The sequence below is a fragment of the Eubalaena glacialis genome, chromosome 11 (genome assembly GCF_028564815.1).
Source record: "Eubalaena glacialis isolate mEubGla1 chromosome 11, mEubGla1.1.hap2.+ XY, whole genome shotgun sequence".
Taxonomy (NCBI): domain Eukaryota; kingdom Metazoa; phylum Chordata; class Mammalia; order Artiodactyla; family Balaenidae; genus Eubalaena; species Eubalaena glacialis.
In genome coordinates this window covers 60,934,034-60,948,105 of record NC_083726.1, presented here as the reverse complement: position 1 = coordinate 60,948,105, position 14,072 = coordinate 60,934,034, and positions in this window count along the sequence as shown.

The following is a 14,072-nucleotide window of genomic DNA, read 5'->3' as shown; positions in this document are numbered from 1 at the left end:
GGACTAGACGAGACCAAACATTAAATTGAAAGTCGTTAGATGATGTGATATTTGAAAAAGTACAGTCTTCTTTCAACAAAATTGTTCATAATGCTGAATACTCTCCTGGCTTCTGCTAAACTAATATCAATTATATTTACAATTTTCTAACTCTTTGTCTTGTTCCTGAGCTTCAGATAAACTCTTTCAGACTTTCATCATTAAGGGTGATGTTACCCCTAGATTTTTCACAGATGCCTTTTATCAGGCTGAGGAAAGTTGCTGAGAATTATCAGGAATAAATGTCTGGCTTCGTGTGTACATATTCTCCTTTCTACGTTTTTAACATAGTAAATTACATTATTTTTGAACATTAAACCAGCTTTGCATTCCTGGGATAACATCTACTTGGTCATAGTGTATTATCCCTTTGATCCTTTGTTGGATTGAATTTACTAAATTTTTGTTTAGAAATTTTGCATTAATGTTCACAGCAGATATTGACCTGTAGTTTTCTTCTTTTGTTCTGTTTCTGTCTGGTTTAATGCCAACTTTTTACTGGCTTCATAGAATAAATTAGGAGGTATTCCCTCATTTAAATTCCATGGAAAAGTTTATGTAGAATTGTTATTAAGGTCTTACTTATGTATTTGGTAGAATTCAGCAGTGAACTGGAGTTTTTCTTTGTGGGACAGTTTTTAACTATAATTTTAATTTTTTGAATTACTCAGTGAAATAAACTGGGGCAATTATTGGGCTTGACACATTTAAAGACATTTCAGGAATCACTGTCCTTTACTGCCTACTCTCCAATGTCTTGAAAAATATATATATATTGGTATGTATATGTGTGTCTATGTGGCGTATGTATCAGAGGGGAGAAGGAGAGAGGGAGGAGAGAGAGAGCCAGATCGAGAGTGAGAGAAAGAGACCCTCTGTTGTTACTTATTTAGAAAGTGGAGTAAATCTGGTTCCTTTTACTTTTTCTTGGCCAGAATCAGAAGTCAACTCCTTTATTTTGCAAATCAAATTGAGCTTCTTTTCCAATCTGCCTGAGTAGTAGAAAAGCAGTGATTTTAATTATGTATAAATGTAAGGAAACTAAAGGAATGCCTGGGAATTGGGGGTGAACCTGGTTATATAAGCAGCATTTAGTGATCTAGTTTTGGTATCCACTGGCATCAGAAAAATAAGAAATGAGTTATATTTATTACATGTTTGTGTTGAACAGAGACAGAAATTTCTGCAAGTGATATTTGTAAAACAATGCAATGAAGGGTGAAAAATATCCTTCCAGAAGAATATTTATAATTAATAATAACTTTGATTGACTTTGAGTGAGAATATTGCTATTCTGCCAGAAGAAGACCAAATTCACTGGTCCTCAAACTTCTAAGTAGGGACTGACTTCATTAGAGTCAGTTGAGAATCTTAAAAAATAAATGAATGATCCCTGCACTCGTCTCAATAGACTTTTCAATATTGAGACTAATTAAGAATGAGGTGTGATCCAGGAATCAGTATTAAAAGCGAAACAAAACAAAACCTCCCCAGCTGATTCTGAGGAATGGGGAAGTTTGGCAAACACTGACCTAATTGACCTCCAGGGCCCTTTTTGCTTTTCAGAAAGACCACACATTTATATATGTGTGTGTGTGCATATATATATACATATATATATATTTCTAATTTACTTTCTTGTTTGTAAGAATAACTACATGGCTAGATCAAAGGATTTAGAACTTATTATGGTAGGTAATACGTAGGAGGGATTTTTAGTTCGGTCTTTGCATAATATAAAGAGTAGGATATTTCTTGATGTCAAACTGAAGAGTCGATCTAGGATTCTCTTTTGGTTCTAGTAAGTAAAAATGAAGTACATGAGACTTAGAAATAAATAGGTCTACTTACTGAGTGCACTCAGATAGTTGAATAAATCTAATCTATATTGTTGAACATGTTGCAATTAACTGCACTTTCTTCAAAGCTTCCTTTAAAGGAATAATGAGCTATTAAAATTCTTCAATGAAGCTTCTTTTGGTATCTCCTGGATCTCAAGTAAGGTACTTGATTTTTAAAAATCTCAACTTTTTCTGAAGATAGTTTTCTTAATTTAGAAAAAAAATTTTTTTTCTGTTCAGTCTCTCATATATCCACTCTTTTTTTTTTTTAAGATTTTTAGAAATTTCATGTAATGTCTGAAACATTTATATTAACATATTTCCATACAAATAACCCAATGAAAGTTTAGTATTAGTTGTTTTGTTTGTTTGTTTGTTTTTATACTGTAGGTTCTTATTAGTCATCAATTTTATACACATCAGTGTATACATGTCAATCCCAATCGCCCAATCATATATCCACTCTTAATGAGCACTTTATATTTCCCAGGTCCTACATATTTTATTTAATTTATATACATCACTTAATTTAATCCTTTCAATACCATCTTATAGGATAGATGTTCTAAGACATATTTTGCTGATGAGAAAACAGAGTTTCATGGAATATGAACAATTTGCCCAAGACTACTTATCCAGTGAGTGGCAGGACATGGATTAAAACTTAGATTTATGTGAATTAAATGCCACACTTTTAACTAATAAGACATTTTTGACTTCATAAAAAATAGTAACAGAAGCTAAATTAGTTTCACTTTTTCTGACTCTATTGTAATTTTGATTTTATAAAAATGTCCAAATTAAAATGTGACTTCAAATATGATATTAATTTCCTTGATGGGAAGATTTTTTTTGATATTTCAGAAATTAAAGATAGTAATGGGCACAAATTTATAATATAGAATTTCTTCTTTTCCACTTGGATTAAATTTTTCAGATATATTGAAAATTATTGATGTTTTATCCACATACATCTTTAGTGTTTGATATTAAGCATTGATAGTTATTTTAAAAAGCAAAAAGCAAAACCTGTGCAACACGGATTTTGTTTGCTCTCTGTATTTGTGTTAATGTCTTCTGTTTCACAATGTATACAAAGACAAAAACACTTCTTAGGAAAGTTAATCTTGTACTTCAACCATAAAATTTGCTTCTATATATACAGAATAATTCATATATCTGAGATGTTAATGCTTGACAATAAAAGGAAAAAGATGTGCTGGAGTTTGGCTGCCAAAAAGGGAGCAGAGCTACTAGCAATCAGAGTTAAGTAGTAAATGGAGTAGGCAGTAGAGGTTGAAGAGTGTCTGCTTAGTGTAGGAGGTAAGAGTTGATTTATCATTTCAGATGACCTTCTTTAAGACTGGTGCTTCATTCCACCTCATGAAGCAGTAATCGCATGTTTCCTAATGTCTTTTATATAGCAGAATGTTTTAAGACCACCAAGTTAACTGCATCTTATGGTGGGAAAAGGAATTGACCTAAGTTTTCAGCTGATACTCATTCCTAAAACAAAAGTGATTTTTTTAGGTGCTTGTTTGCTTGTTGATTTACTTGACTAACATTTATTATGCATTTAAGGTGTTCTAGTAACTGCAAAAATTGCTTTTCATACTCAGTTTCATATTATTCTCACAACAATCCTATAATTAGGTATTATTAGTACCTCCCATTTCACAAAAGAGGACTTCAAGGCATTGAAAATGTGGGTAACGATCTTAGATTCTTTTAGACTGAAAGAGGTGAAATTTGAACTCAGTCCATCTGATTCCAAGGCTCTAAACAAATGGCATAAAATGACTCATAACATCACTGTCCCAGACGTCCTTTGTCCATCCACATTTCTCATATCATTGACATTGAATATATTAGAAAAAATTATATATAATATATTTGGGTACTGATACTTCCAAAAGTAAAGTTATTCAGTCAGATGTAGTGCCAAGACAACCTCATCTTCTATTAGCATTTTTTTCTCTCATTTGCAGCAACGTGGATGGCCTTGGAGGGTATTATGCTAAGTGAAATAAATCAGACAGAGAAAGACAAATACTGCATCATATCACTTATATGTGGAATCTAAAAAAATACAACAAACCAGTGACTATAACGAAAAAGAAGCAGACGAAAAAGAAGCAGACTCACATATATAGAGAAAAAACTAGTGGAAGCCATTGGGGAGAGGGAAGGGGGAAGGAGAAAAATAGGAATAGGAGAGTAAGAGGTACAAACTATTATGTATAAAATAAGTTACAAGGATATACTGTACAACATAGGGAATATAGCCAATGTTTTACAATAACTATAAAAGGAGTATAACCTTAAAAATTGTGAATCACTATATTGTACACCTGTAACATATAATATTGTACATCAACTATACTTCAATAAAAGAAGAACCAAAAGTTGACAAGGCTTTCTGTAGGGTTCGTGATGATCCACTCATTTTCTCAGATAAGTCTCAGCTATGAAGAATGAGCTGAGTAGGACTTACTCCGAAGTGACCGAGTTTATTCTGCTGGGGTTCAGAACATCTCCAGAAGTACGGATTCTCTTATGGTCACTGTGGTGGGAAATATCAGCATGTTAGTTGTCACTAAAATAGACTCCAGACTTCATACACCTATGTATTTCTTTCTCAGAAATTTGTCCTATTAAGATCCCTTGATCATTATGTAGTGTCCTTCCTTGTCTCTTGTAACATTCTTTATTTTAAAGTCTATTTTATCTGATATGAGTATAGCTACTCCAGCTTTCTTTTGATTTCCATTTGCATGGAATATCTTTTTTCATCCCCTCACTTTCAGTCTGTATGTGTCCCTAGGTCTGAAGTGGGTCTCTTGTAGACAGCATATATATGGGTCTTGTTTTTGTATCCATTCAGCAAGCCTGTGTCTTTTGGTTGGAGCATTTAATCCATTCACGTTTAAGGTAATTATCGATATGTATGTTCCTATGACCATTTTCTTAATTGTTTTGGGTTTGTTTTTGTAGGTCCTTTTCTTCTCTTGTGTTTCCCACTTAGAGAAGTTCCTTTAGCATTTGTTGTAGAGCTGGTTTGGTGGTGCTGAATTCTCTTAGCTTTTGCTTGTCTGTAAAGCTTTTGATTTCTCCATCAAATCTAAATGAAATCCTTGTGGGGTAGAGTAATCTTGGTTGTAGATTCTTGCCTTTCATCACTTTAAGTATATCATGCCACTCCCTTCTGGCTTGTAGAGTTTCTGCTGAGAAATCAGCTGTTAACCTTATGGGAGTTCCCTTGTATGTTATTTGTCGTTTTTCCCTTGCTGCTTTCAATAATTTTTCCTTGTCTTTAATTTTTGCCAATTTGATTACTATGTGTCTCGGCGTATTTCTCCTTGGGTTTATCCTGTATGGGACTCTCTGCGCTTCCTGGACTTGGGTGGCTATTTCCTTTCCCATGTTAGGGAAGTTTTCGACTATAATCTCTTCAAATATTTTCTCTGGTCCTTTCTCTCTCTCTTCTCCTTCTGGGACCCCTATAATGCGAATGTTGTTGTGTTTAATGTTGTCCCAGAGGTCTCTTAGGCTGTCTTCATTTCTTTTCATTCTTTTTTCTTTAGTCTGTTCCACAGCAGTGAATTCCACCATTCTGTCTTCCAGGTCACTTATCCGTTCTTCTGCCTCAGTTATTCTGCTATTGATTCTTTCTAGTGTAGTTTTCATTTCAGTTATTGTATTGTTCATCTGTGTTTGTTTGTTCTTTAATTCTTCTAGGTCTTTGTTAAACATTTCTTGCATCTTCTCGATATTTGCCTCCATTCTTATTCCGAGGTCCTGGATCATCTTCACTATCATTATTCTGAATTCTTTTTCTGGAAGGTTGCCTATCTCCACTACATTTAGTTGTTTTTCTGGGGTTTTTTCTTGTTCCTTCATCTGGTATATAGCCCTCTGTCTTTTCATCTTGCCTATGTTTCTGTGAATGTGGTTTTTGTTCCACAGGCTGCAGGATTTTAGTTCTTATTGCTTCTGCTCCAGATATTATTGAGGCATCCAATCTTCAAAAATTAAGACCTAACTTGGTGGCCACTCCCCATCAGAGAATGCTGTGGCTTATAAATTCATCTTCCTTATTGTTCAACTACTGTCACAGAGGCCTTTATAGTACCTGCTTGTGTTGGAGGGTCTCCTGCAGAGGTGGGAGGTGGCTGTGGCTCACTGTGGGGACAAGGACAATGGCCGCTATGCTTTTTATATGATAATTTTTATTACTATTTCCCTATTGTGGACTGAACCAAGAAATAGTGTGAAGAAGAAAAACATGGCAATTTCTGAAGACTCATTTAACTGTGACATCTTGTGCATGACAAGCAGAATTGTGAAACCAGAGTGAGTAATGACAAATCTCTTGTTTTAGATGTTTGTTTTATTTTCTGCAAAACATGATAGGGATCTGGTCATTTGTGTTAAGTATGATTCAAGTCAGGGGAATAGAACAGGAAATGGAGTATGCATTAGTTTGCATGGACTTTTAAACTTAGTCTTTAAAATAGTCTGTGATATATAAAATTCTTGAGAATTTTAAATGAGAAGTCCTTAAAACATAGACTGTCTAGTCCATGTGCACGTTTCTTACTGGTACCAATTCACCACCAGAATCCAGCTCTCTTTATTCCAAATTCCATATTTTTTTTGCACAATACCTTACCCAAACCTAGATTAGGTAAGAGAAAAATATTTCTTAATAAGTAGGTTTTATTCCCCCTAATCCTAAGGGTTTATATATTTGGTAAGGAAATTTTCTGATTAACTTTTTGTTTTGAGGAGAATATCATCTTAATTATGCAACAGGGCAGAATCCTTCTAAGATATCCTTTTCATTTAAAGTGTCTAATGTGCCTTCTGGAGTTCATAGTTAAAAGAAATTTACATCTCTAATGCAGCAAACCCTGGAGACCAATCAAAAACTCACATAGCACTCTTCTGTTGTTGCCATTAATCACCTTGGTGCTTAGAGAATATTTATACAAATATTTTTAGTTAAAGATGAAGTCACCCCCAGGGTAGCAGGTTTGGGGCCAGTCGACTCTGATGATTTCCAAATAGTGTGATTCCCAGTGGATGTCTAAAATAACACTGCATTTTCGCAGTTAAGTGTGCCAGTTAGAGAGATACCTAAGAGAGTTGGAATCATGCCTTTGAGGTTAATGAGAAAATGGGACTCCACAGGTCTCAAAGTACAGTTGGGGTGTAGGGTAGCTAATTTCTCAAACTTCCTCTAACAATTTGATCTGTTTTACCATAATTAGCTATAGGTTATACCAGGGCAACCAGATGATTCCCAGTGGGGAAATAAGACTTTTGCATCCTGCTATGAATTATCTTAAATAAAGCCCATGGAAAATAACTCACAATTTTAATCTGTCTCATTGGGCCCTATTAAAAAGTAAATTTAGTCAAAGAACAAAATGAGAAAGAACTTTAAGAAATCTCTGAATAGGTGATTACAGGGCAAGATAAGCTTGAAATAGTTTTAAGTAGTACATTACATGTTTAAAAATATAGAGTCAGAGACAAGTGTTTACTTAAGTTTTCATACTTGTCATACACACACAGACACGCACACACACATACTCACAAGAATTGCTTGGGTGAATGTCAGCATTACTGGAGTAGTTTCCAAAGAGTCCACATGTTAAAAGTAATTTTAGTACATATTCAAACACTATTATTTTCTGACTCCTTCCACAGGGAATTATATCTGCCCTTGACCACATCTTCTTTTAAAGAAATCTATTTGAAAGAGTGATTTGTAGCTTCCTGTTTAAATTCATTTTACATTTCTTAACGTCTGGAAGTTCGTTTAAAATTTATTTACAGTTATTTTTCCTCCAGTGGAAATAGCCATCTTATATTATTCATCAGGTTTAATAAATATAATCTAGAATAAATTGGGGAAAAATAAAAACTCTTTTTCTAAAACCGTTTTCTTTATATATGGACAAATTTGAATCACTGTTTCTCTTCTAACACTCACATGTAAAGTAACATTTTACCCAATTTCTTGGCATTTTAAATATATATATTTACATATGTATTTTAAAAATCAGTTTGAATAGTAAGATGCAATTAAACCATTTCTCCTGAGATGCTATTATTGGGAGAATGAATGAAGATATTGCCATTAGTCAATCAGATAAACACATTACAATCTTTACTTCACTCAGTTAATATACTCATTATTTGTATTCCCTTCAAGGTCACGTATACAGATTATAGATTTTATATATATTATCTCAGGGCTATTGTTTGATTGATTAGATTGAGCAGTTGCTTTGAACCACATTAGAAACTATTGTCATATGATGCTCTAGCAATATTCTCAGCTAGTCCTTTTAACCAGAGCAGCCACACAAGAGAATAATTAATTTTACCACTCATGATTTAGGATTTGATATCAACTAAATATCAAAATCATATCACAAGCAACCTGTAATAACAATTACATATGCACAGGATTTGAGGAATGGCTACCAAAAAAATCCTTGTCCAAATCTTCTCAAAGACATCTATTATACTCAGCCGTCTTTAAAGAGATTTCTCCCTGTCACCCACCAAGAGTTCAAAATAACTCTGGGAAGATAATTATGGGGAGGAATTCTCTATGATGATTAAAATTGGTAAATATGAAAGAAGAGAGTGAAATGGTGAAAATGATGAATCTGTAATCTACATAAAACAATGCGTAGGGTCTTTCTACTTATATTTTCAGAATAATTGAAAAGGAAAACAAGGCACTATGTTAGCTGTTCATCAAAAATAAAACATTTTATACCTTCCAATTGAGGCTAATTCCAGACACTAAATAATTAAGCTATAATTCAAAGGTTTCTTTTACATTTCCCAGAACCTCATATCATTTAGAGGTGGAAGACTTATTATTTTTAAAAAAAAGAGGTAATGTTTAAATTTTAAAGCTTTTCCTTAAAGTAGAAAAATATTCTTGTTATCATTTTTAGTGAAATAAGGGAATTTCAGTTTTGATGATAGGTTATCAGATGATTATGGGACAGAAATTAATTAATGATATATTTAATTATAGTTGTCTATCTTATAGCATTAATGCATATAAATAATCCCCCCAAAGATTGGAAACCATATTCTACCTAAAGATAGAGGGTGGGATCAGGAAGGAGTGATACAATGGATATTTAAATTTTAGGTACCCTCTTTTATTGTTTATTTAACACTTTCAAATGCATAATGTTTTGTGTTTTTTAAATGTCAGAGAAGTGCTTTAAATAATTTAATTTAACAGACAGTTCAAAATGAATTCATTCTTTATGCTTCCTAAATGAATAACCAATTAGGATACACTTGAATAAGTTTAATCAAATGAGAATTTCATATTTTTGAAGGCAGTCTATTGCATTTTCACATGGTTCTGCTTCTTAGAAAGATTTTCTTCATACTAAGAGGAAAGGTGCTTTCCTGTTAGTTCCTCCCATTGTTTTAAAAGCTACCTTTTTCTTCTTTAAGAATAAATTAGGGCTTCCCTGGTGGCGCAGTGGTTGAGAATCTGCCTGCCAATGCAGGGGACACGGGTTCGAGCCCTGGTCTGGGAAGATCCCACATGCCACGGAGCAACTAGGCCCGTGAGCCACAACTACTGAGCCTGCGCGTCTGGAGCCTGTGCTCCGCAACAAAAGAGGCCGCGACAGTGAGAGGCCCGCGCACCGCGATGAAGAGTGGCCCCCGCTCGCCACAACTAGAGAAAGCCCTCGCACAGAAACAAAGACCCAACACAGCCAAAAATAAATAAATTAATTAATTAATTTAAAAAAAAAAAAGGAATAAATCAAACCTCTTGTCCTTTTACATGTGTAATGATAATAACTTTGGGTTTCTTGTATAATATTCAGCTTCCCTAACAACTTCAGTCAAACCTTATCTGTCAAGACCAAACATAGCAATCCTGTCCATCCTTATGTTCTTGCTCTATTATTTTACCTGGGTCTTTCAAATGTAGTAGCACTTAAAATTGAACAGAATTATTTATTTATTTATTTGAAAATATTTGTTTGGTGCTCGCTTCTTGAAAGATGTAGATAAAGTCTGTGGACTTCTTGGATTGAATATTTTGGAAATCACTGATGACCATGATACGCTCTTAAGCAGCGTATAAGTTATTGTGGAGAGGGATTCCAGGGAGTTATAAATGCTATTGAGAATAATAAAGTTAGGTGACAAAAACGAGTCATTTGTGACACACTCTTTCTTTGATATACCCATAAAACAGTGAAGAAGCAAAGGAGGGAGTGATCCTGTTTCTTTGGGTAACTTTTAAATAATTTTAATAAAAGTAATACTTTTAATAAAATTGCATATGTCACATTATCTTGAGAGCTAAAATGTCACGAAGCGCTAGATATTTTTTTTAAAGTGTAAAAATGTTCAGACTTGACTATGTTAAGATACAAGCACTGTAAATTCTGTCCACCAGATGGCACTGCTAGGGAGCTTTTCATGGACAAGTCCTATACTCTACAGTGAAATAAACTGCCTCTGAACTTAACTAACTGGTAGGATGTGAATATAGTTATATGTCATTTCTTTCCTTACAAGGCATTTATTCAGCAGTTAGTAACTTGGACTGATTGTATTGTGTATATTGAAAACACATATAATTTGGTAAAAATTTGTAAGTATACAAAATCCTATTCTGGGTTATTATACTTATTATCAGATTGGTCAATGTTGCCAGATCGATCAATAATTACTAACAAACACTTGGCATCTGCTTTTCCCTAGTGACAACTGTATATAGAAATTGAGAAAATATTTTTTGAGTCTTAACTAAGCATTATTTTTAAAAATTCAAAAATTAACACCGAATGACTGTATGCATAGTGCTATCTAGGAACGGGTGTAGACACTGATTATATGCTTTGGTCTGTGTATTTGGGAAATTTCTCTTGAGTCAGGTGATCTGGTCCCAAAGATTACTTTTGCATTATATAATTTGTTTGGCTTTTTCCTTCTGACGAAAGTAGAAAAACTTCATAAAATTAGAAGTCTCAGGAATCCTGCCAAATGGATGACTCTGAATTGTTTATGCTATAATATGTGAGCAATATTTGTTGAAGAAATTTTCATTATTCTGAATTACTCTTAAAGGATATGCACATGTTAGATTTGTTTGATTAAATAACGGAATTATTAAAATCTATTTTAATTCATGAAATTTGTAGGGAAAACCACTGAACATTTTAACCATTAAAGACATGTCAAACTAGAAGAAGAATGTATGTCAATAATTAATTTTTTCCAGGAGAGTAAAAAGATGGAGTTAAAAAAAATAGCGATATCTACGTCTGTAGAACTTCAGTTAAAATGGCTTTTGAATTATTGAATTTTTCAGTTACTGGTAAGGAATACCTCATCTCAGAATAATGTAAGCAAATGATAAAAGGGGGGAACATTATTGTCTGCAGTAGAAAATTGCAACGTATGTATTACTAAAGCTGGGTTCACCGGCCTGTAAGTCATAATGACTCAAGATAATGCAGCTCTAGACAGTGTTTTCTTCTCATTGACATCACAGTAAAGGTTACTCTCTTACCTTGTGCTACATCTCTTGCGAGCTCCGGAGTTCTATATTCCCAAGTTCAAGTCTGATTGAAAAGATATCACCTTCTTCTGTTTGCTTAAATAAAAACTCAAGTTAGTCTGATTGGATCTTTCAGAGTCATGTATCAGAGTTTGAGCAAATACCTTCTGAGGCCTTGGTCACAAGCCCCGCATGTTCTATAAGTGCTAACATGTAGTCTGAGAATTGGGAAGGTGTGTTTTTCCAATGAAAAAGAAGGCAAAGGGACAATGGTTGCTCAGGAGATAAAAATTCAAAAAATGCCTCATACACATTAGGATTAATAAAGGAGGTAGAAAGGAAAGCATAGTGAAATGTATTTAAAATAGATTTCTCTCCTGCAACCCATGGTTGGTGGAGCGTCAAGAAAATGTACAAATTGAGTATTTTCTACTTCTAATTTCCTATCAAATTTCTGAAACTACAAATACAAGCTGACTAAGTTGATTTGGGGATTGGGGTGAGGTTAGGTAGATTAATACTATGACTGAATTAACATTCCATATCTGGGTTTTCTCTTTAGCCTCTTCATTTTTTTCCCTTTTATGCTTAAGAAATTTTTTTCACCCTAATCAGTTTATTCTTCGAGTTCGAACTTCCTGAATCTTGTTTCCACTATCAACAGAAAGCTTATATTTGGGACCAGGCCCTGAGTAGTTAGGTATTTGCCTGAACAGGTTAAACACTTTTCCAGTGTAGTTGCAGACCTCATTGCTACATCTATCTTAAGACAATGTGGGGAATGTCCTATGAACAATTGACTAAAAAATTTGAGCATGTTTTATAAATGATTTTTCTTCATATCTGCAGCAAGCAGGAAGTGAACCACTGCGCCATTCAGCCTGAAGAAAAGGGTATAAACTGAAGAAAAAAATGTAATAATATAATATTTAAGATCATGAATTTTTCATTTACAAATGGTGTTACCATTGGCAAGTTTCTTAAATTCTCTGTGCCTCAGTTTTTTCATCTTTATAATGGAAATAATAATACCCTCATTGCAGTGTTATGAGGTAGAACGGAGACAGACTTTGTAAAACACTCAGGACAATGCCTGGCAATGCCTGAATATTTGATCCAATTATTATTGTCCTGAAATAGGAAAAAAAAATAAAAATAAAAGTTTTGGTGACTGTTGTATGCACTCAGACATGGTCATGGTTTAAAGAAATTTATATTTCCACCAACAGTGCAGGAGGGTTCCCTTTTCTGCACACCCTCTCCAGCATTTACTGTTTGTAGATTTTTTGATGATGGCCATTCTGGCCGGTGTGAGATGATATCTCATTGTAGTTTTGACTTGCATTTCTCTAATGATTGATGATGTTGAGCGTTCTTTCGTGTGTTTGTTGGCAATCTGTGTATCATCTTTGGAGAGATGTCTGTTTGGGTCTTCTGCCCATATTTGGATTGGGTTGTTTTTTTGATATAGATTTTTAAAAAATAAAAGTAAGACTTACCCCAAAAAAAAAAAAAAAAAAAAAAAATTTATATTTTGCAACTATCTCCATGACTGTAGTTTGGAATAGACTGATAAGGTCAATCCTAGTGGATGTAGAGAGGTCAATTAAAGGGTAAAAAATGATGACAATTTGGACTATACCAGCAGAAAGAGAAGTGGATGGATTTTCATACGTTTCCTGTGTATAGTTGTCATTATTTTGTAATCGATTGAATATAGTGACAAAGAGAGCTATGTTACAAGGACAATTGTAAGAGTCTTCCATAGTAGTTTGTGCTACGATATAGAATGGAAAATTTTGACATATTTTTCAAGGTGGGGTTCACTCATAAGTTTGCTTTGGACATGTCCAGTTGAGATGCCTTGAATTTCCAAGTGAGATATCAACTAGAAACTGGATTTCAAATATCAAGTTGGTACTGTGGGATGTTAGTGGTTAATGTATTGAAATTACAGGGAAGTATCTTAAATGTCATTGGTACATATGTAATATTAGAGACTGCATATTATCAGCCAGCTTCAGGAATTTGTCTTTGTGTTCTTATCCATCATTTACTGAAGGAGTTGGCTAAATATGATTTTTTGAGGACAAAATAGGCTTAAAAATGATAATTGTCTTCAGAAACTTTACAGGAAACCTGTTAATAAACTTTTACCAAAAAGACACACTTTTACAATTTCAAATATGCCCAACACCTGTTCTTCCTCTGTCCTTTCTCCATTGCTTTGAAATGGTAGCTTCTTCTAACAAAGATGTTTCCTGATGTATGCTCTTAGAATGGCAAACATCTCCTTCTTCTGAAAAGTGAAGTTTGGGTTTAATATTTCTAGTATTCATTAGAGGCTTTCTTACTAAAATAGTTGGACATTTTTGAAAGAGTAGTGAAAGAAGAAGAACTCTGAAGGTAAAGTGAATAAGTTCTATATATATTGTATTTTATGAATTTATAGAGCAGCATACTAATTATGAAGATTACCAAGTTGACATTAATGAGGTGCTCATTGTTTTTGGTAAATTCTCATACTTTGGAAATGATGTGAGGATAGATGATTCTAGTCATTCAGTTTTCTACTTAAGCCAGGGTATAACATAAATGCTATGCATGTCACTGGCTTT